This window comes from Hydra viridissima, unplaced genomic scaffold, assembly GCF_058129835.1.
Source record: "Hydra viridissima isolate aposymbiotic clone 2 unplaced genomic scaffold, HvirCarnegie_v1 scaffold_8, whole genome shotgun sequence".
NCBI lineage: Eukaryota > Metazoa > Cnidaria > Hydrozoa > Anthoathecata > Hydridae > Hydra > Hydra viridissima.
In genome coordinates, this window is record NW_028324307.1 from 3,890,954 (window position 1) to 3,914,855 (window position 23,902).

Sequence of the window (23,902 nt, forward strand, 5' to 3'; positions counted from 1 at the left end):
AACCTGGTGTTTGAAAAAATTGTTATGGGGTTTATTTAAAACAAAAAAAATTTAAACCCCACAAAAAAAATTTAAAGCATAACTAGATTGGTCTATGTGATAACACTTTAATAATATATCACCTAACCTGAGGTAAAAAAAGTTTTTATTGCTATAGCTAGCCCTCTACTGTAGATTGAAAAACAACAATATATATATATATATATATATATATATATATATATATATTAGGGCTGTCCACAAAAAATTTTTTTTTCAGATTTGATTGCATAGTTGTTTATTTTGTGCCATTTGACATAGTAATTAACTGTGCAAAAAATCTTTCCAATCAGATAATGTTTAGGGGGTGCTCAATGACCATAAAGTTTTACGAAAAATGTGAAAAACATGGAAAAAGTAACAAAGTTCCACAAATTTCTAAAACCCGGTTAATTAGATTTTTCAGATTTGATCAGTTTTAATTATCTCTAAATATTAAATTCTGAATACAAATTACAATCCACATCCACTTTAGACTGGTTTATTAGCAGAGAAGTTAATGAAATAAAATACTGCAATACGACTAAAGTTCTGCGGTTTTTGTTATATCAGAATTTTTCCAAAATAAAACACTAGGATTTTTGACTCTTTGTCATTGATTAAAATACGAATTATAAACAAAAAAACATATGAGCAATCAACATTTAATTATCGTAATGTTATAGTTCGTGCAATGTTAATGCTAGCGAGGACTATAACTCTTCAGAGTACACTTTCTGGCATCTGGCACTCGCTTTCTGTGATCCTCAACCACCTGAATTAACCTCTGCATTTCAGATTCATTCCTTGTAATCGATTCATTAAACATCGACATTAAAGCCACAGATCGTTCGGCAGCATCATTTACTACTTTCAATGAATATACTAAATATTTTCCTTCTTGGTATTCTGGGGAATCATTCCAGGTAGCTGGATCGCTGTTGAACAGAAAATCAATATCAACCTTCATTGACCGCAACGCACTTGCTGAAACTGATGTCACCAGCATGTCCAGAGATTTCTTCTCTAGACTTTCAATGTTCTTTAATTTGATCAACCTTTCAGACCAGTTCTCACCGTGAAATTTCATGTTGGAAATCATTTTTCGCTTCTCTTCCGTTTGAAGTTTGTTTGAAAACAAAGCTAGTGGGACCAATTCTGGTGAAAGGTACCACAAATGGTTTTGAAAGTTCTTGACTGCTGCTTCGGAAATCGTTTTATTCACAACTGCAAACTGCTTAAGTTGCTGAAACAGAAACAAGTCATTAACTGGAGCATCGCTGGCATTTGTGCATGATATCCAAGATTTTACATAAACCAGACTAGCAAATATTATAGCAAAATTCACAGAGATTTTTTTCCTCTTTTGTGGTCAACTTGAACTCTTCACGAAATAAATAAATCTTAAAACAATAAATAACCTTGGCCATCCAGCGAGCCATGTGATAAGCACCAGGGATCTTGAAATGATAATTTTTCTCTTCTTGATCAGGCAGTTTTCCAAGTATTAACAGACAGAGATCCATGATTTCTTTGTAGTCATCCCTTGGCATTTTAACATGCAGGTTTTCTTTGAGGAATGCAATCACTTCATTTTGTAGTTCTTGCACCAGGGGTATTTTCATTCGAATGTCATCCAGAGGTTTAAAATTTCCTTGATTAACTTTGGGCCAATATTGCTGAAATCTCTGGAAAAGAGGTATGTTGGGACCAGATGATGGTCCAAATTGTGATCCAAACACTCCTGCTACTATGATCTCATGAACATGGTGTCTGCAAGCGAAATATAACAAGTTTCTACCTATATGTTTCTCTAGAACTACACATGCACCATTTTTGGAGCCAGTGTTAGAGGCTGTAGTATAAAAACTCATTCCAATAACATCACCAATTATGTCCCAGAAATTAAGCAGATGAATAACTGCTTTTGCTTGGGCTTCTCCAGTTACAGCTGATAATTTTGCTATTCCAAGTATTTTGTCAACATTGTGACCTGTCACACCTACAGATAGCCGGTCAACATTTGCTTTAGGGGCTGCAGAATTTGTACGATCTATCATCAGTTTGCCATCCCAGTGGACGATTAATGGTGGTTTGTCCAAATCGCAGAATTCAGTTCGAACAGTGGCTTCAATATTTGATCGATGATAGGTTCGTTTTCTACGGACTGTAGAACGTGACAATGATCCATCATCGAGGTTCTGTCCACCAGCCCTTGCAATTGCTGCTGCTAGTATAGTAAATTTTGTGTCAGATAGATTAATTCTGTCTAATGTTTATGAAACATCAGGCGAGTCAAGAATTGTATCTAAGATACATTGTCGTTTTGGAGTACTTGCTAAACTTGATTCAGCTGACCCTGAAGAACTTGCTTTACTGACTTGTTGTCTGTAATAAACAGGGATTTCTATCTCAAAATCTCTATCAACCATTTTGTCATTATCAACAGCATCGTTATCGTTGTCATCACTATAACTTTCGTCATGTAAAGGTTCAATAACAGGAACTATTGCACTCGCACCAGATTGTCTTTGCTCTTCTTTTAGCTTTCGTTCTCTCTCTGCTTGTTTCCTTGCTTCATTTCTTTCTTCTAATTTTGAAAGTTCTTTGTCCTCTCCAAACATCACCATTTTTCTCTGACATCTCTGATCCAATAAAAATTCTTTATCTTCTTCAATTCTGATCATGGTTTCAGCATCCTTGTGGGCAATGTCAAAAAGTAGGCCAATGGTGTCTGTAAATGATTTCTCTCTCGATTTCTGAGAATCTGACAATCTGGATTTTTTTTTTTTTTTATTAATTTAAATTCTTGGACTAAAGTTTTCAACTTTAAGACTACATTCGGATGAAATGCTGTCGGAATACGGGCTTTATTCCAAATAATAATCAGTTCATCAACAGTTGTTTTAAGACTTTCAGGCACTGACTTTTTGGTTGAATTAAGATGATAAAAAAATGTTTTTAAAACATCAGATGTTAAGGGAAGAACTTTATCTGGAAGATTTGGCTCTGGTTGTCCAATTAAAAAGATTTTGGTTTGAAGTCGTGTAGAGATAGCAACACGAGATGATGCTGCCATTTCAATGATAACTGAAATATTATGAGAAAATCAAAACTCAATACCATATTATACAAACTTATCATTCAGTTGTTGGTTTATGCAGCTGCAGCAATATATTATAATAATTATTACTAAAGAAATTAAATAAATATTTTCAAATTAGAAATTATTATTATCTGCACTTAATAACAAACAATACACTACCAGACTACCATGCTAGTTTTCTGTAATAGGTTACTAAGGTTAGGTACTATCAAAATATTAATACATTTGTTGTCAAACTGAAATTCCAAATAAAAGTAATATTTATACTTGTAAACCTTTTTATTCTGTTTGAACAATTTCTAAATTGAGTTAAATAATAGTATTAAAATTATGAATACAAATTTTAACAAAATGATATAAACACAGTTGTTTTAAACACTAGCAGACATTTTTTAGTCTGGTGCCCTGATGACAGTTAATCTGCTGCACTTTAATTAATCTATATAGCACGCAATCAGACAATATTTCAGTGGAAAAAATCTAAATAACCAGGTGCTAGAAATTTTTGGAACTTTGGAACTTTTTACACGTTTTTGACGTTTTTCGTAAAACTTTATGGTCATTGAGCACCCCCTAAACATTATCTGACTGGAAAGATTTTTTCCACAGTCAATTACTATGTCAAATGGCACAAAATAATCAACTATGCATTCAAATCCGAGAAAAATTTTTTTTTCCTGTGTTCACATGAACAGCCCTAATATATATATATATATATATATATATATATATATATATATATATATATATATATATATATATATATATATATATATATATATTTGATATCTGAATTTCTAAATAATTTATATATAAAGATTGTTTAGAAATTTAGATATCAAATATAGATATTTAGACATCAAGTAAAGATTTCTTTCCAATCTAGTATAGATTTAACAGATTTTTGTACAGTAATCTGTTAAATTTCTATTTGCATACCTTGTATTTGGATTCGATCTTTTTCTAGTTGTAATATATTCCGCCATTTTCAATTCTAATATTCCTGATAATTTTGTATTTTCAAAAAAATCCGTTCATAGTATTTGTGTGACGTTTTTTGAACGTGAATAAAACGTTGATAAAAGTACGTCACTTTTCAATTGATTTAAAGTCGTGAAAAAAGGGTTATTTTAATTTGTCTACCTTTTACCAACGTTTTATTCACGTTCATAATACGTCACACAAAACCATGGACGGAAAAACCTGAAAAAAACGTGCATAAAACGTGCATAAAACGTTGCGTGCCCACTGGGTACTTATTATATTCTGAGCTGTCTTTTGTTACTTCAACAACTTCTTCCTCTTCATCATCATCAGATGTTAACTCTTCTTCACTTGATGGATCTCTATCAACCAATGCAAACAATAATTCCTGAGCCTGTTTAGCAGTGTATCCAATACAAACTCTTTTTTTATTTTCAGCCATAAGATCAAATATTGTTATGAAATCTAAATTTGACAAATTAATCTAAAAATATCAATGAAAAATATTGAGTTACAAATAAAAAAATAAATACAGTTTTTAAAAGCATAAGTTATGAAAAGCCATTTTTCAATGTTCAAAATTTTCAAAAAGTATTTTTTTTAATCTTTGTTATTCTTCTGCTATTTAACAGATACATAAATTTTTGAAAAAATAATGCTAACTACATAAATATATAATGCAAAAACAAACTACTCCGTTTGGACCCCAACGTAATAGTAGGGTTAAAGCAAATATAATTGTCTTTGTTTTTTTCAAAATATTGAACATCTCTTGTAATGTCATTAGTTGCATTACCATCAAATAAAAAAGGAAAAGCAACATAGAGTTTAAATTTATCACCGTGATATTTCATGTTCCTAAGGGCAATGCGTGGATCCAGCTAATGAATTGATTACAAGTGTGCGACACATTTTGTTTTATTTTCCAATATTTATCTTTAACTTCTCTAATGATAATGATTATGCGTAATAATTTCTCATTGTCATTACATTTAAATGTGTACCATTGTCTGGTATTTTTAAATGTCAAATGGTAATAAGGTGACAGTTTAAAAAATAACACTGGTATTGCTTTATTTGTGTTTTTGTACATCTTTATTTTTATATTTTATATTTTTGGTTTTATTTATATTTCATAATTTAAATTATTTTTTATTTTTTAAATTATTTATAATTTACAATACCTGTTTCACTATTATTAATATATTATTCTTAATTATAATATATCATCATCAAAATTATAATCAATCATCGTCATCAGCATCATCAATCATCATCAATTATCAATCAGCACATTGTACTATTGTCATTACATCATATTATTATCATTACATCAATACATCATTGCCTCATTACATTATAAAAAAATCGAGGGCTTAAAGTTTTGTAAATGTGTTTCAGAACATCAACTATTAGAACTAGACCACCATTGATGTTCAGTATTCATAGTTCAGGCCATGAGTTTATTTTATCACATATTATGACGTGAGTTAAAATTAATGCAAGCTTTATAAACCTTGTTTTTGGTATAAAGACGTTTTCCTTTTCCTCGAGATCTAATTTCTTCAGAATGTTTGTACTCCTAGTTTAATGACTGATTCTGTACTTCTTATGGAAGCTGGCTATATGAAAGAAAAACAAGTAATAAAAATTATATATTTATGCCTCATAAATTTTTATATATTATATTGGTTATATATTTACACATATTTATGTTTCTTTTTTTTCATTATGTATTTTAGCTGATGATTTCTATTAAGTATCGGTCCTTGACTGTAATGTTTTGCTTGCTCATAATTGATCAATCCGGCTATTAAATGGTTCATATTTATATTCTTTGTTCACTTGAACTTCTGTTTTTGTTTTTTTTTTTAGTTTTATGAGTAAATTGACACAAAGCAGATTAAAAAAATGAAACGGAAAACGGAAAGCCGAAAAAAAAATAACTCCAAGTAAGTGGGATTCCTTAATATATTTTTCAATTCGTCAGATTGTCTTTAGCTATACTACAAAAAAGTTACAGCTATGTTGATCGTAACACCATGATATACTGTAGAATTCCGTACGATCACAGTAATTTATATTGAGGTTTGGTAAAAAAGCTATTTTGGAAAAAATTCTTGGGAAAACATTTCTCTGGCTGCTGTGTAGGGATCAAAATGCCGACATAAAGATTAGGCTTTTCAGGCAATATTGAGGAGTAAGTCTAAGGGTCCTGTGAAAAGGCCTTTGGATGTAACCTTCGAAATTGCTTTTTAATTAAGCTAGTATTTCAACTAATATGCTTAATTTATGTAGAAAGTTGAACAAAGAAGTTAAAGAATTTTTATACCAATTAACTAGGTGGTTCATAAAGGGTGATGATAAATAAATGCACTGTAATTCGTAGAAAATCATGCAGTGTATTACTTAGAGCAAAAGGGATTCCACCCAAAACTGACACCCAATTTTTAACATTTTCGTTTAAGACCTTAATGATTACTTTCTTAATTTTTTGACTCTGTCTCTGTACGAGGCAATTAACATGCGCATGGTAAGTCGAGGTAAAATGTTGCTGAGTTCCTGTCATGTCATGTAATGCAACGGATAAAGAGTTTACAAACTCACGATCATGGTCATTGATTTGTATTTTAAATCAGATATGTCTAGATATAACCTCACAGAGAAAGAATGCCACTGATGATGCTATTTTGTTGCTAAGAGATTCAGCTTTAGTCCGTTTAGAGAAGTAATCAATAAAAACAATCACAAATTTGACTCGATTTGATTCAGGTAATTGAATTAAATCTTTACCAACTTGCTTCATTACTTGTTGTTTCACTTTAACAGGTTTTAGCAGGAGACGATTTAAGATTTCTGTTAGAGGTTTTTTTGACATTTCACATTGATTTATATGTTTTGTGATATCCTCCACAATTGAATGCCAAAAAAATCTTGTAGATACTTGCTTTCTAAGTGCATTAATGCCAAGGTGACTGGCTAATGCAATAGCTTTTTCTGAAGTTCCAAGATCCTCATGAATTTCTTTAATTATGTTTTGTTTCTCTTCTCGATCTGTTACCACTATCACCTACAAGAAACAAAAGTTTGTAGACACTTAAATAAAAACAATAATTAGAACGAACTAAGTTTTTAAATATTAAAAGTGTTTTTGAAATTTTGCATTATTTAAAAAGTTTTCCTCACGTTGCCAATACTTCTTTTGCAATAAATCAATTTGTTGTCTACAATGGCAAAGTTTTTAAATTGCTATTTAAAGTTTACTTTTTTTCCTCTCTCGTTTACATCTTCAGGAAACATTTTTTCGTTCAAATATTTCCTGATATCATGAAAGTTAATATTTTTATATATCTTGAAAACACCGAAAAAATTAATTCAAAAAACTGTAAATTTAAAAAGTCAATTAAAGTAATAGAAATAAAAGTAAAATTCCAAGTTTAAAGTTTTACTACGCAGTAAATTTTTGACGACAGTAAATTAAAAACGCTACACCGGCTTGAGTACTAGGTTAACCATTTTTCGTAGTGAGATGGAACTTTTCAATATTTTTTTCTGTTATTGCCTGGCGAAATTCCGAATTGTCCTTTGTCTGGCCACCAGTTTTTTTTATAAAATACAAAAGCATTCTATACCATTATATCTTGTAAATGAAAGAATACTTTTTTATGAGATTTTTTTACAGTCTTTCTAATTTTTTTTCCGAATCTGTCAATGGAATGTATTGAACCCAGCTTAGACGCCCTTTGTACATCATCAAACATTCGTCAATAGTGACATCGCGCTCATGACTGTAGAGAGAGTTTAACTTTTTATTTAGATTGTCAAATACAGGCCGACCTTATTTTGCTTAAGGCCTGGGTGTGTTTCAGGATCATATGTTTCGTTGTCTACAAAATGCAAGTACCGTTGAATATCACAATACCTCCGATAACCTTGCAGTTTGGGAAAGACAGGCGTCTGAAGTACTTCTTATTTTGACCAGTATATCTTTCATTCTGGTTTTTTCACAATGCCTTTATAACTTTCATTGCTAGGTACACTTCCAACTTCTAGGTGAAGACCCCGCCTGCTGTTCATCAAATTGTTTACTTTCAGTAACAATTATACTTCTGATAAAATTATCAGTAAATAACTGATAATATTTTAAGATCATATCTTATTATTAGGTATTGTAAAATTGCTTCCTGTTGTCCCGGTAAATTGAAACCTCGGTGGTGGATGGGCTTGCGTTTCTCAGTCAAAAGGGCACTAAGCCCTTGCCAATTCCAAATTGATTTCAACATCACTGCTGTTGTTAGATTGAATATTACTATCTTCACTTTCATCAGATCCACTTTCAGCCAAGACTTTCAAATAGCTCTCTATCAAAATGCGATTAAAACAAACTTACATATTGCAAAGACTGCTTACAACTCTTATGAAGAAATAAAAACGAAGGTTTGTAATTTTACATGCATTAAGGATTTGAGAAAAAATCTTTTATTAGTACTAGCTATCAGTTCTTTGCCTTTTTTAAAACTCTTTTACCTGACCTTTTCTTAGTGAATCTGTAGTTTCTTTTTGTAAATTATTATAAAAAATATTAATGACTATTCAAGATCCATATTTAATTCCCCATTCTTGGTGATTCTCGCATGTAAAATCAACACTTAAAATTTGTATTCCAAAAGTTTTAATTGATAAAGAATAACTGTTTGATTAGAACAGGAGAAATAATATTTAGAATACTAAAAAGATGACAAATAAAATCAGAAAAGGATTGACTTGGACAAAAGTCCACCTCTGAATAATATTTTCAGATGTTCGTTATTAAGAACATTTTTGTCTGTAGAAACCATTTTTTGACCACAAGTTAGACATTTAAATCTTTTTTTCAATTTTTTAGCAATCTAGCCTGTTATAATAAAAGCAACTTCCATACTATCTTCAGAGAGCTGACACTAAAATATCTCTGAAGACAACAATGCAATATCTTGCATAATGTTATCTAAAGTAGAGTATTCAAATGTTTGATAAATGTTTTCATTCCAGAAATTAATATCTTCCTTTAGAAGACTTTTTACTGCCAAAATCTTAAAAACTTTTAAAAAGACTTACAAGATATCGACCACAGCTCATTTGTCTATACTTACTAAAGCGTAACTCCAAAGGACCACTTTGTAACCTGGAAGTAAGAACAAATGTATAGCTTTCTTCAAGCAAATCATCAATAAGAGATGCAGTTGCACCTAATGTTGTGATAAGAGAATGAGTAGTTTGTTTGGTTAAAGAAAAAGAATCACATGTTGACCAAATTTCAATTCGATTTGCAATTGCTCTATAAGATGTGCTTTTTTTAAATCTCCTTTTACAGCAGCATTGCCGAGCTTATGAAACAATGATAAAAATTGTGCCGCATCATTTTTTTCAGGAAAGTAACTTAGTATCGCAGCTTTGGTTGTTTTATCAAGAATCGCTAATGCAAAGTTAACATCTTGTTTATTGTCTCCAGGATGAGTGACCTGCTAATTAATTTTCCTCGCTCTTTTCAAGTTTCCATTTAATAATTGGTCTTTTTCATAAACTTTATGAAATTAATCCCAAGTATTAAAACCAGCTGGAACTTCAACTTTGTCTCTGAAGAAATCAAACGAAAAAGAAGGAAAAACAATTTTTTTTCCATTCAACAAGTCATTCCTAACATTTTTTATTAAATGGATTATATCATATAATAGATATGTATTTAAAACTCCATTATAAGCTGGATGATAAATAAATAGTTTTCCATCTCCAATATAGGATTTATGTAACTCTGAAAATGCATTAACATTGGTAGAATGATAATCTGTAACAATAGCTCTTACTTTAAAACCTGATTGGTGCAATTAGGTAATGCACTCATCAATTACTTTTTTCAACCAGGATTGTGTTGTGCAAACTTCAGGTGATGATCTCACAACATAAGGAATAGCTTTTTGAAGCCCTGCAATCATAAAAACATCAACACCTTTATAAAGATTACTTTCTGAATTTTCACCAATATATTTCCCAATTTGATATTGGGCTGCTTTCTGCAGATACATTTCATCCACAAGAAGCACACAATCACTTGATACACAAATTTTTTGTAACAAAACTGTTATAGCTCTACTCGCATTTATATCACCACTTTGGATTTTTCTAAGTAAACTAAAAGATGGAAAAGGCAGTTATTCTAACAATAACTTATAAGACTGTGCTGAAGTGTGACGTAAAATTAGTGCATAACGTATAATGGACGCAGAACATGGAGATCTGCCTTGAAGAGAATAAGATCTAATTTGATTTAACTCTGTCAAAATTGAATTTATATTATTGGCTTTATTTCTAAAATAGACAGGAAAGTTTTCTAACATTCTACAGTTTGTTAATTTGCATATAAGACTACTACGAAACCATTCAGGTAAAGAAATATGACAGCCTTTATATAACAATGAAACATAAAGATCTTTATTTACAGTTATTGACTCAAAAACAGTTGATATGCCTGATTTTTCTTCAAAACATAGTTTATAATAAATATCACTATCATGAATTTTTTTAAATGTAAAGCCTGGCGGAGAATGTTGTTCTGTCAAAGAATCAAGATTAATCATTTTATCAACACTTAAAAAATCTTCAAGCTCATCTTTTCCTAAATCTTTGGAATAGTTGGAACTGGAAGCACCATTTCAGGGTGCATCTTTTTCCGTAATTAATAATTTTGTCATCAAAATGATACACAAATAGCTGAATATTTTGATGGAACCCAATCTTTTCCATTAACAAAGTTTATCCATCGTTCTTGCAAATCAAATTCTTCAGGAAAATGAAATGTTGACTTTTTTGGACCATTAGAGTAACCAGTTTTACAGTTTCTAACAACACATTTATTAAACATATTATTTATAAAACGAATCAAAAAAATGTAACACAGTTATTTTTAAATATAAAGTTCATTTATTATTGGAACTAACTCCACTTAATTAAAAAACATCGCATAAAAAAGCAGTTCCACTATAAACAGCAATGATAATAGACTGCCTGTGTGTCTATTTCATTATTCCACTCTCTAATGGAGTATAATGAAATAGGCAATCCAGTCAGAATACATTCACATATTAATCAGTTTAGAATACATTACATATTAAATGACTATAAAAGCATAAACCAATGCATGCAAGCAAATATTTATATAGTAATTGTTACAATATTATAATTCAATATTTTATTCAACACCTTTGTATAATATTCAATGGTAAAGATTGCTATTGTTGTTGTTGATAATAAAACCTTTCATACATAATTTAAAACTTAAAAATAAGCCATAAAAAAACTGTCCTCATAATTTTTTACAGAAAATTAAACAAATCAGGCCGTAACAGTAGGCCTTGATATGTATATATATATATATATTAAAAAATTTGGTGATATTATATTAGCTAACCAAATAATTCTGATAACAAAGGTGTAAAATTTTGCACAAAAATATTTTTTGTTCCGGCCTGTAATATGAGCTGCAAACACTGCAAATGTAACACTTTAAAACCACTTTAAACATACTTTAAAACCACTTTAAACAAACTTTAATACCACTTTTCTGGAGTTTGCTATCTATCTTACTGACAAGAGCGTTTAGCGAATTTGAAAATACAGACTTATCAACATTTCTATGTCTGCTTTCTCTTAACCAATTTTTAAGTGTTTTCTTCCAATGGCATGTCAACAAAGCGAAAAAAGTACAAACCTAGCAATGTAGCTTACAAAATCAACAACGTAAAATGACAGTGTTTCAAGTTCAGGAAGCTTATAATACATATGATCACTTTACTGACTTTCAAAAATATCATTATCTTCCTTTAAATTAGCATCTAAACATTGAATTCCTAATGGTATAATTTGAGACTTTTAGTGATAAGCAATGCACCATAACTACTTTAGTAAAGTCCCTTTACAGTGCATATTTTGGAATAAAGTTTGGCGATCAAGACAAAAGCTTTGCCCCACATATATGCTGCAAAGTCTGTATCGTAGCCTTAAGACGCTGGAATGAGGGCACAGCAAACTGTATGTCATTTGGTGTACCGATGGTATGGAGGGAAGGCAAGGACCATACAACAGAGTGCTATTTTTGTATGACCAATCTTCAAGGTAAGATAATTTCTTAAAAGAACAATATTTAACAAATCCTTACATATTTTTTTTTTTTTATAGTCTAATGAAGTTTGAATTGTTTATAAAAATTGTGTTGAAGTTCAATAAAAAAATTCTTTAAATTGTATTGAAAAGCGCATAAAAATCTGAAAATAAATATGTGAATTTTTTCAGGTGTCAATAAGAAAAACAAACACATGGTGGTCTATCCTGATATTTCTTCTGCCGTTAAGCTATGGTCCAGGAGTTCTCTTCTAGTTCGCCTTCTCCACCTGAGAAAGGCGAACTAGAAGAGGATATGGAAGGTATAAAAGTGGAAGACACTGACATATCTGTGACATGAGCCAACGTCCAGCATGACTTTGCCAAGACCACTCACTCAAAGTCAGTTAAATGACTTGACCAGATATCTTGGTCTTTCTATTGAGAATGCACAACTTCTTGGTTCCCGTCTTAGTGAGAGCAATCTCCTCTCCAAAGAAACTACCTTCTATTGGTATAGAAACAGAGAAGAAATGTTTCGAAGGTTTTTTGAAGTTGATTTTTTTAGCTCGTTGGCATATTCTAATGATGTAAAAGGCTTAATAGAGGCACTTGGCGTTCCTTACCAACCAAGAGAATGGAGGCTCTTTATTGATTCTTTTAGCAGAAGCCTAAAGGCAGTACTCCTACACCTTGGCTATAAAATGGCATCTGTACCTATTGAACATTCAGTTCAGTTGACAGAAAGCTACAAGAACATGAAAATATTGATTGATGCAGTCAAATACTCCAACCACAATTGGCTAATATGTGGTGACCTACTTAATAAAATACTCATTAAGTTTCTTGTCAATGTAAAGCTTTCCTTTGAAAATACTGTAGCACCTGTGGGTAATTTTTTAGAAAGAAATAGAAATATATTTTAACTTACTAAGATTTGATTTTCTATGAATAAATCTTTTCTTTTCAAGTTGTGTGCTTTCTACTTGGGATGCAAGATGGGTACACAAAATACCCTTGCTTCTTATGCCTATGGGATAGTTATTTCAATAACCTGACCTGATTGAGCAAAATGAATGTCATATTCGGGTTTAGGAGGCCAATTTCATTAGGAATTACCTTAGAAACCCTTAGGAACAGAAAATATTTTTTCAAACGCAGCCCTGTGATATTTTTGTTTACATTTATGGACACTCGGGAGACACCATCAAAAACCCCCTTAAAAGCAAAGTACACCATTAAACTTTCACGCACTCTCACCGAATATTCTGATTGAGTCTTGACATTCAGTAAAAGTTAGTATCTTTGTCGGAGTATTATTAAACATACTCTGTTGAGGAGTTGAAGCAGATGTTTCTGTCACGACTACACCCTCAGGATAACATTTCTGTCTTTCAGTCTTAATTTAATGAAGTAAAGGATAAGTATTTGCATTCTGTATTAGGGGATGAATTTCTGATAATTTGATACTGTTTATTGGGGAGATCACACTAAAGTTAAAGCTCAAGGCATCTTCAATCTTCAGTTTTATTGGAACACTAACCTCTAAGTTTTTAACTTTGCCAGGATTTGTAGCGTTTTTCATGACAAAGTTTTTCTAGGTAGGATCTCCAAAGGCTTTTCTTATTGACGCTAATGCAAATACTTCAGCAGGATGTTCAGCCAACTTGGCAACCTTAAACAAGATAATATTTAATGTTTAAGTGAGTAATTACTTTTTGAATTGCTTTGAAATCAATTGATTTATTACTAACTTAGATCTTTTGTTTCTCTCACTCAGATCTTCCCAGTGTCTGTTCTTTCTACCTGGACTTGCTGCAACGTCTTTTTTGTTAACTGTTATTTCTTTATCTAACCAGGTTCGGTCATGCTCCAGAAGTCTAGAAAAAGTTCTTGAATGCTTCAGTAATTTAGATTTAACTTTACATTTTATAAATATTGTTACAATTTAAGATTTATCATTTTAGGTTTATCAATAGTTTCATGGTCTACACCCTCCAATCTACTAAAATCAAGTAGAAGTACCCCAAGTAAATTATCATTTGCCTGTTTTTTTCAATTATGACTCACTGTGCAACAATACTTCTATACATGGGATGCTTTTCCGTAGTTGAATGGCTTTTTCAAATCTTACCAGATTATCGTTCAACGAACGAGATTTTTTATTAATATCGGTACTTAATCCTCTAAAAGCCATTGAAATTCTGCAATTACAAAAAAATGTTTCTTAGCTTGACTAAACATGCAATATTTTACTTTTACTATAATATGACATACCTCTATGAATCACGCGTTCTCAGCCCCAAGGGAATTGCGCTAGTGATATTATATATATATATATATATATATATATATATATATATATATATATATATATATATATATATATATATATATATATATATATATATATATATATATATATATATATATATATATATATAAAATATCACTAGCGCAATTATAAGCTTTGTCAACAAGAGCACGGAGCCGAGATGAAAAGTTAGTACACATTTTTGGAGCATGCTTTACAAGTTCATTCATGATTTGACATACTCTTGATTTTAATTGATCAATATTCTCTGGTTGAAAGGAATCAGCAAACACTTGTCTTTTGATTTCAGCATAGAGCTCGATAGGCCGACATTGAGGGACATTGGTGGGGTTATTTTATTTTGAAAGGAATGGAATTTGTTTGTTGTTTAAATACTTAACTACTTTTGAAGAATAATGTGATGAAGCTTTGTCTGGCCAAAAGATGCATGCTTTATCAGGGCAGTGCTTCTCAGTGTAGGGGATTAGTCTTCGTTGAAGGCATTCAAATTTGTACATCTGCGCATCAATGGCCATTCCCTGGTTCCAGATAAAGTAATCAGCAACACCATGATCACACAATGCATACCAAACACCTACTTTAAATGGAAACTTAGTGCGACCTGAGAATCGAATCTCTTTTGGAGTTGTTGAGGCATCTTTGGCATAAAAGGTTTTACTTGAAAGCTTGGCCCCGTCATTCTGCGTTATGTATGTTTCATCATCCATTATGATGATCAGAAGTCCACCTGCTCCCTTTGTTAAATGCTGTCGATAAAATCGTCCGAGGGCTTTTCTTATTTCATCTTTCTTAGCTGGATGGTAAAATGGTGCTGGTTTTCGCTTGTGACAATAAGCACCGTGTCTGTTCAAAGTATTTAAGACAGTTTGTGGCAAACATTGTACTTTGGGGCAGCTCTTCTTAAACTTTTGTTTGTTGTGTTGTTAAATTCACGTATAAGGCCTCCAAGTGCAGCACCAGTGATCTTTCTAGCAGCTCCATTGTTTCTACGACCATCAGTAATACCCACCATCTCTGCTCGTCCGAGAACATTGTATGCACCAGATTTGCTATAAACTGCATTTTCCAAAGCCTGTAAGCGATCTTTCTTACTCAATTCTTCAGTACTTCTCAAGATATTGTTTGCGATTTCACGAGATGCCATATCAAAACTGTGTTATAAAACAATGTACCCAAATGATACTAAAACAGAAAAACGACAATTACAAGCATGAGTCACCATTATATCATATATACAGTTTCTATTTTTAGACATAATTTATTCTAAACATATTTGCATGTTAACATTATTCTAGGAATCAATTACACGCACGTTATATATATATATATATATATATATATATATATATATATATATATATATATATATATATATATATATATATATATATATATATATATATATATATATATATATATATATAGGGGAAAGGTGCCTTTGATGGCATAGTGCCTATGATGGCATACTGGTCATATTTCCAAAAATATTAGTTTTGGTGCATAAGGGATAAGAACAACATGTGTATATTAGTAATTCATTACTTCTGGTAAAAATTCGTCGCTCAGTCATTAATAATGCTTTTGTTATCAACAAACATAAATTTTCGCATGTGGTGTTGTAGTTTTAATGCCCTCATATATTTAGGATTACGATTTTATTATACATCACACAGAAGTGAAATTTTCATACATTTCATCTGCAGGCTTTGTACATTTATTAGAATACTTATTTTAATGCTATGTGTAGAATAAGGTAGACACAGCTTGTTTTAACAAATATGGTGACTCTTTCCTTTGATGGCATACCGAGGAGTTGCCATCATAGGAAAGTCTGCAAAATGAATTGAAAAAAATGCCTGAAATAGATTTTAATGCGCAGAAAAAGGTGATCAGGCTAAGAACAAAGATGAAATACAAAAGTTTGAGAAACCAACACATTTGGAAATGAGATCTCCCCCATCAGAAGCTTCCATATGCATTGGATCTTCTGTTTTAACGAAAGGATAAGATCTAGTATACAAAAGTTGTGTCCGATGCCTTTAGCAACCCCTAAAATTGAGCTGAAAAGAGCACAAAAACGTGGAAAAACTGGACCTCTAAATACCACACAAGATATCCAAGAATTAAAAGATTAGGCAAAAGTATAACAAAATATAAAAAAGAAAAAGAAAAATTTGTTAGAAAAAAAAAAGAAAGACGACTGCTGAAGAAAAATACTGCAGTTAGGAGATTAAAGGAAGTAATAAAAAAAATGGATTTCGAATCTGATACAACATTTTTGAATTGTTATGAACTTTATTAACTGTCTTGCTCTAAAGAATCATGGATTTTGTCAAAAATGCAGATCTTGATGTCATTGTTTATATGTAGGCATAAAGAGAAGTAGAAAAAAATTTATATGTGAACTATGCTTATAGACCAAATATTTATTTTTAATTTTGTTTTTTTGATAAGCTGTGTTTCCATTAATAAAAAACAAAAAAAAATTCTTGTTTCTCTGATTTCTTTTAAGTGTGCCATCATAGGAGCAGTTAGTTGCCTATGATGGCATACTTGTATTTTTTTTTTTTAATGGTATATTCTTAGAAAAAAGAAAATTAGTAAAAGTTCTGAGGTTCATTATCATTCTGCTTGCTAGAAGAATACATCCATGTCAAAAAATATTTTTTAAGTTTTCAGGTAATGACTCAGAGAAACGTTAAAGTTAAGTATGCCATCATAGGCACCTTTCCTATATATATATATATATATATATATATATATATATATATATATATATATATATATATATATATATATATATATTTATATAGATATATATATATATATATAGATATATAGATAGATATATATATATATATATATATATATATATATATATATATATATATATATAGATATATAGATATATATATATAGATATATATATATATATATATATATATATATATATATATATATATATATATATATATATATATATATATATATATATATAGATATATAGATATATAGATATATATATATAGATATAGATATATATATATATATATATATATATATATATATATATATATATATATATATATATATATATATATATAAGTAAAAATAGAAATGATTTGAAGCTTTTCAGAAGTGTGAAATACTATCACATAATCAAATATGCAAAAGTTAAAGCATTAAAGTCTTAACATTTGTTTAAAAATCAATTCTACTTAGCGTAGCGGTTGTAACGTTTACTTTTTGACACTTCTTAACAAAGCAACTTTTTCAGACTTTATACAGCGAAAGGCAAGATAAGAAATAAAAAAGTTCGCTGTGTGTAATCAGCACATATTGATGATAATATACGCTAAGTTTCATAGTTTCATACGCTAAGTTTCATGTTGTTTTTGTCGTGACGGTTGTAACGAAAAAGCCAATAATGAAAAATACCAAATAATAAATGACGCAATCTATAGCGTAAAAAAATGATGAATGATTATAGAAACTAAGTAAATTATCTTTATAATATACACTTTATAACATTATCAAGGTTCTCAATAATGGTGTTTCGATACTGGGTTCGTTTTATTTGGAGTAGGCAACCTCAGTAGGCTTCTATCTTTGTTTATACTTAATACTTTTAAATATTTTAGAACGAACATTTTCATACCCTTATGCTCAATATTCCCAATATAGGTTAAAAAAATGATTCTTTTAGTCAAGTAAAAATATCAATTTTAAAATTGTTTAACAACAAATGCTGTTGAGATGGAGCGCACTGCTCATTTTTAGAGATTTTAAGTTGAAGTTATTTTTGCTTCAGATTTTTTTTTAACCAATTTTTGAGCAGGTTGTCATGAAATAGAAACCGTCGAAAGCGAATTAAAAACCGCATCTTTTTTCTTTTTTTGACCATTTTTCTAAATATTTAAAACTTTCAAAAAATGAGGGGGTCCTAAACTTTATGCGGCTGTATTTTTTGAGCGTCAAAATATATTTTGATAAATTTTGAAGCTAAATTACAATTTATGTTTGAATTCAAGATAAAGAATTTTTTTTAAAAAAAAATAATTTCTCTCAATCAGGGGGATGCAGGGGTCATTTTAAAAGGGTATTCCTGCCCCTATGATTTGACTGTCGTGATTTTAGCAAAAAAATTATCATATAAATGAATATTAGCAAAATAATAGTTGAAATTATCTTCTTGTCAAAAATTAATTAGGAATGCAAATTTTCCATCTCTAACTGACATACAAAACATGAATAAATCTCCGATAACAAAATCAAACAAATGAAATGCCACAAACATTTTAAAAATTATGGTATGTTACAAAAATGAAAAAGAAATTTTTTTAAAATCTAAACATATTCTTGAAAAATCTTCTTATAATCTCGTTTAGGGATGGCACTTTTACTTATTTTGATGTAAAAAAAAAATTACTTTTAAATAAAAATTACTTTACATAACTTAGATTAAATTATGAAATATATTTACATTTTAAAGTAATTCATTTTTTAAAAAATAACATTATATTACATATAAAATTACTTACATAAAGTTAATTTTAAAAATGCGTAACTTATAAAAAAAATAATTAAAAATGCGTTTTTTTTTTATTACAAGTAAAATTAGTTTACATAAAAGAGTTATTTACTTTTTGTAAAATACTTTTAAAAGTAAGCCGTGTCAAAGTAATTTACCTAAAAAAGTAATTTAGATTTATACTTATGCAAACAGTTTGTATCGAAATGTAATTTACTTTTTAAATTATTTTTGAAAGTAATCTTACGTAAATATAAGATTTTAAAAAAGTCATATTTACTTTAAAAAGTAAGAGAATACTGCATCGTAATATGAAATTACTTTTATGCGTAAAAGTGACAAAAACTAACATAGGCAACTTACATAAAAACTATTTGAAAAAAAAACTAGTTACCATTACAAGTAAATGTAAATTTTTATCATTGAAATACTATACTTTACTTAGTAAGTTAGTAAAAAGTAAGTTATTTTATTTACTTTTATCTAGTAACAAAGTCATTTTATGTTGTTTTAACATACTGATTAGTAAGAAAAGCAACGTATTAAGGAGAATTCCCTGCTTCTGGGTTATAATGTTAGGAATTATTCTGCATGTATGCGGACCGTTTTTGTGGAGGAGTTTTGTAATTGGGGGTTAGTTTAATAAACATGGTGGGTTGCTTCCTATTCATGCCAATCCTTGACTACGTCACTTTTCCGACGGAGCGCATTTTTTCGAAAACTTCCTTTATATTGCGCTTTTTGATCAAACGTTATTTTTTATGGTGATATAACGCATCAGCGGTATTAATCCCTTCCGGCGGCAAAGTAACATTATACCAAAACACGAACTCTTTTTGGAGGAGCAAAACATTGCCGTCCGTCTCCCAAAATATTTTTGCCTCTACCTACAGCAGCTACTGCCTTCCGATTGACGGCCGCTGCTAGAAAATTTTTTAGAAGCCGGCTTTAATCGAGAGATAAAAGCCATTGGCGGTTGCCGTCAAAAATTGAAGAAAATTTAAAGTTTGTTTTTACATAATTAAAGCAATTTAAATATTAATTTGTGCAAAATACACTTTTCCAAAAAAAAAGTATATTTTTATGCGGAGAGTGAAAATCTCATGACAGTAAAGGAATTCCATCGCAAAAAATTCTATTTCGGAAAAAAATATTCCGTTTTTGTGAAAGTTTTTTAAATGTTGGAAAAAATTCAATCAAAGCCGTTCATCAACGCTAAAGTCCCTAAACATTTTTCAAACTTCGTTTAACGCGCAATCAAATATGATTAGGTTGGAATTGGACTTGGTTGGAATTGGACTTGGTTGGAATTGGCTTGTTTTATTTACTAAACAAGCCATAAAATTGAAATGGGTCATTGGAACTTCATGAAGTTTTATGGTATTGTACCTGTATAGTATGGCTATCAATGTATAAAATTTCATGCAGATATCTTGCTTGGTTATAAAGTTATAGGCCAAAACGTTTTGCAAAATCATACATTTTGACAGTGTTGGTACCAAAATTTTTTAGTTTTGGTTAAAAAATTTTGTCTAATTGCCCTGAATCTTTGTGTGCATACTCTACAGGTTACAAGCAACAAGTTTTATTAGCACTGTTTTGGAATTAGAACCATTGCTGAAAAACTGTGGCCACAAAATCATTTAAAACCACAAAATCTCCTCATAATATAGATTATTCAATTTTTTAGTGAAATGACCAACTCTAGGGAAAATTTTTGAAGTATTTGCTACCCTGAGCAGTTATCTATGTAAAATATAATGAAATGCATGTACACATAACACAAGTTAGGGGGTTTAGCAAAATAAGTAGATTTTAAAATATTAGGTTTTTTAAGCAATTCGCTCTTTTCATTATGTCCGTATGAATTTCATTTAGAAAAAGCATTACAGAGGCCGTAAAAATTGAGCTATTGAGTAAAAAATCGAACCCAATATGAGTAATAGACTAAGGAACATTCTTAAAAATTTTGGTTGAAATCTGACGGGTAGTTTTTGACAGAGACAACTTTTACCGAAAAAAAGAAATGTACAGCATTCCCTATTTTTTTTTTGATTAAGCGGATTTTACAGGTTAATTCATAAAAAAAATACTTGTTATTGTTTTCAAAACTTGCATTTTATTGCATTTGGAATTAATTTCTTTCTTAAACAAAAGTACAATTATCAAGGTAAGATTCTTTTTTTACATTTTCAACTTCTGAGGAAAGCTTTTGGTCTAAGATGTTTAAGATGGAAATGTTTTTCAGCGGAAAAAGTAGGAAGTGGTAAAAAGTACTGTATTTTATTGAGTATAGTGCGCACTTTTATTACAAAAAAATGATATCAAATAAAAAGGTGCATACTTTAAAAATGATATTTATTTAATAGATGTATTCCATATTTATTAAAAAAGTTGAGTGTGCACTATACTCATATGCAAACTATACTATATAAAATACTGTAAGATGACAAGTAGGTAAATGAACTAAAGGGAGAGTAGATATGAAAATAGTTTGCATTTATATCAAAACTATTTTAATCCTAACAAATATATTTTAAAGCTCTGAAATTAATCTAAGTTACTTTAAATTTTGTGACAAAGCATTGCTTAAATTTTAGACCAATCTCCAAATAAAAGGTTCACCCTCACTTTTTTGACCGTCCATATTTCTGCATACAGGTAAAGTTTCGATTTGTTTCAATTGCATATATTGTCAATAACATCAATTATAATTTGGCTTATAAGTCTACAAACTCTTGCCTGTTTTTTTTTTTTTTTTAATTCTTTCGTTTTGCACAACTAAGAGATAGTTTAAATTTCAAGACTGATAAAACTATTTGAATACTGTTGCATTTACAGGAGACTAAGCAATTTCTCACAATGCCAAATCATGCAAGAGGTCAAGAAGAGAACAGAAAAATTGTCTTTCTATCTTGCCTTAAAAAGTGCACCAGGCAAATAACTTCATTCCAAGCGGAGCGTTTGCAAAATATCTATGGCATCAACTTTGAGTTGGGTGGTGGAAGAGTGCCTTAAGGATTATGTGGTGCATGCCGGACAATCACGAAGAAGCAAGATGAAGGCAAAGAAGTTGTTCTACCATCACTGTAAGGCTTCAAGTCTATCCGTGTCAGATTGGAAACTCGTGGCGAAAACTGTGACTGTCTCATCTGCAGGATTGGGCGTTTAAAGCTGAATGAGAAACATCCGCTATATGTTTCTCGAGCTGATGAGAAAGGGCCCACTGTGCACTGCAACGATTGTCTGAGTCCCATCGGGAAAGGAAGTCCACACAATTGTAACCAATCCACATTTCTTGAAAACCTCAAAGGGCTAGCTGCTCAAGATGAAAAAGTTGCAGAACAGATTGCTGCAAAGGTGAAGGCCATTGTTGCTTGTGACTTGAAACTGGCCAACATTCTTTGTGGGCTTCAAGCTCACTCAAGCTCTCACCCTTGCTCTTGGTGTAGCATTGATTTCACAAATCTAGAGAAGGCTGGAGCCTTGAGAACACTTGGGTCACTCAGAGAGAGCTATAAAAGCTTCTTGAGTGCAGGAAGCATTCTTGCCAAGGCAAAACACACCGGCAATTTTGTCCATCCACCTATCCTCAGTGGAGCCGATGAAACTCTCATTCTGGACATTTTGCCTCCACCGGAGTTGCATCTTTTGCTTGGAGTTATTAACCACATTTTTCAGAAGATGAAAAGTGTATGGCCCAATGCCGAAAAATGGCCAACTTCTCTTAACATGAAACTGAGCCCCTATCATGGAGGCATGTTTGAAGGAAATGATTGTCGCAAACTTCTTCGGAATTTGGATAGGCTTCAACAGTTGGCAGAAGCTGAGTCGGCTTTCCAAGTTTTTGGATTCATTGAAGCGCTCAGGAAGTTTGATGCTGTAGTGAAAAGCTGCTTTGGATCAGACCTTGAGGAAGACTTTTTTGAAAAAATCCAACAATTTCAAGACTCATACCTTGCCATCCCGAATGCTTGTGTCATACCCAAGATCCGTATTGTATTTCACCACATCAAAGACTTTGTGAACCGCCACATGTCACCACTTGGCATTTACAGCAAACAGGTAGTTGAAGCAGCTCATCAAGACTTTTCTCATCATTGGCAACTATACAAACGACTCCCATCTCATCCAGAATTCGGTCTAAGACTTAAAAACTGCCTTGTGGACTACAACAGCAAGCACCTTTAATAGTCTTACTCTGCCAAAAATGCCACATTTTATAATTTTAAAATTGTGCAGCTTATTTTAAAATTGTTTAATTAAATCAGAAAGTAGGTGTTTCTTGAATCAAGAAAAAAATCCTAAATTGTGATTGAGAGTAAATTATTAAGTTATCAATTTAAGAAGAAAATAGAATTTTTGAGTTAAAAGCTTTTACCTCTATTATTTGAGTTTTCTTCAACTCTTCATTTCAACTATTTCAGGTTACTTACCTGATTAAAAATCAAGTTTTATTGCATCTAAAAGTTTTTTTCAGCTTTGAACCTTTACTAAAGACCCAAGGTGCATGAAGGAGGCCTTAAAATTAACTTATTGGGCAAAAACCCCAATTTGTGTAATGTGTACATGCATTCGATTATATTTTACAATCTAATTTTCATTTTTAATTTTTCATACAAAAAAAGCCATGGTTACTTATTGCTTTTCCATTTTGAACCTATACTAATAGATAGAAAATGCACACGAAAAAGGCCTATTTTATGAAAATCTAAAAACTGACATAAAAGTTGCAATTTTTTGATACTTTTCAATAGGCTCTATAATTTTTTTATATTGATTGGTGCTCAGGGTA

The 23,902-nt window shown here is 30.7% G+C and overlaps 1 protein-coding gene and 1 pseudogene across 1 annotated transcript in view; one reads left to right on the plus strand and one right to left on the minus strand.

Annotated features, from left to right (window-relative positions):
- The window catches only part of LOC149884570 (uncharacterized), a 317,612-nt gene that overhangs the window by 232,641 nt on the left and 61,069 nt on the right, over positions 1-23,902 (plus strand). The gene's annotated exons all lie outside the window — the stretch shown is intronic.
- Positions 9,648-11,006, minus strand: LOC149884614 (uncharacterized; annotated as a pseudogene).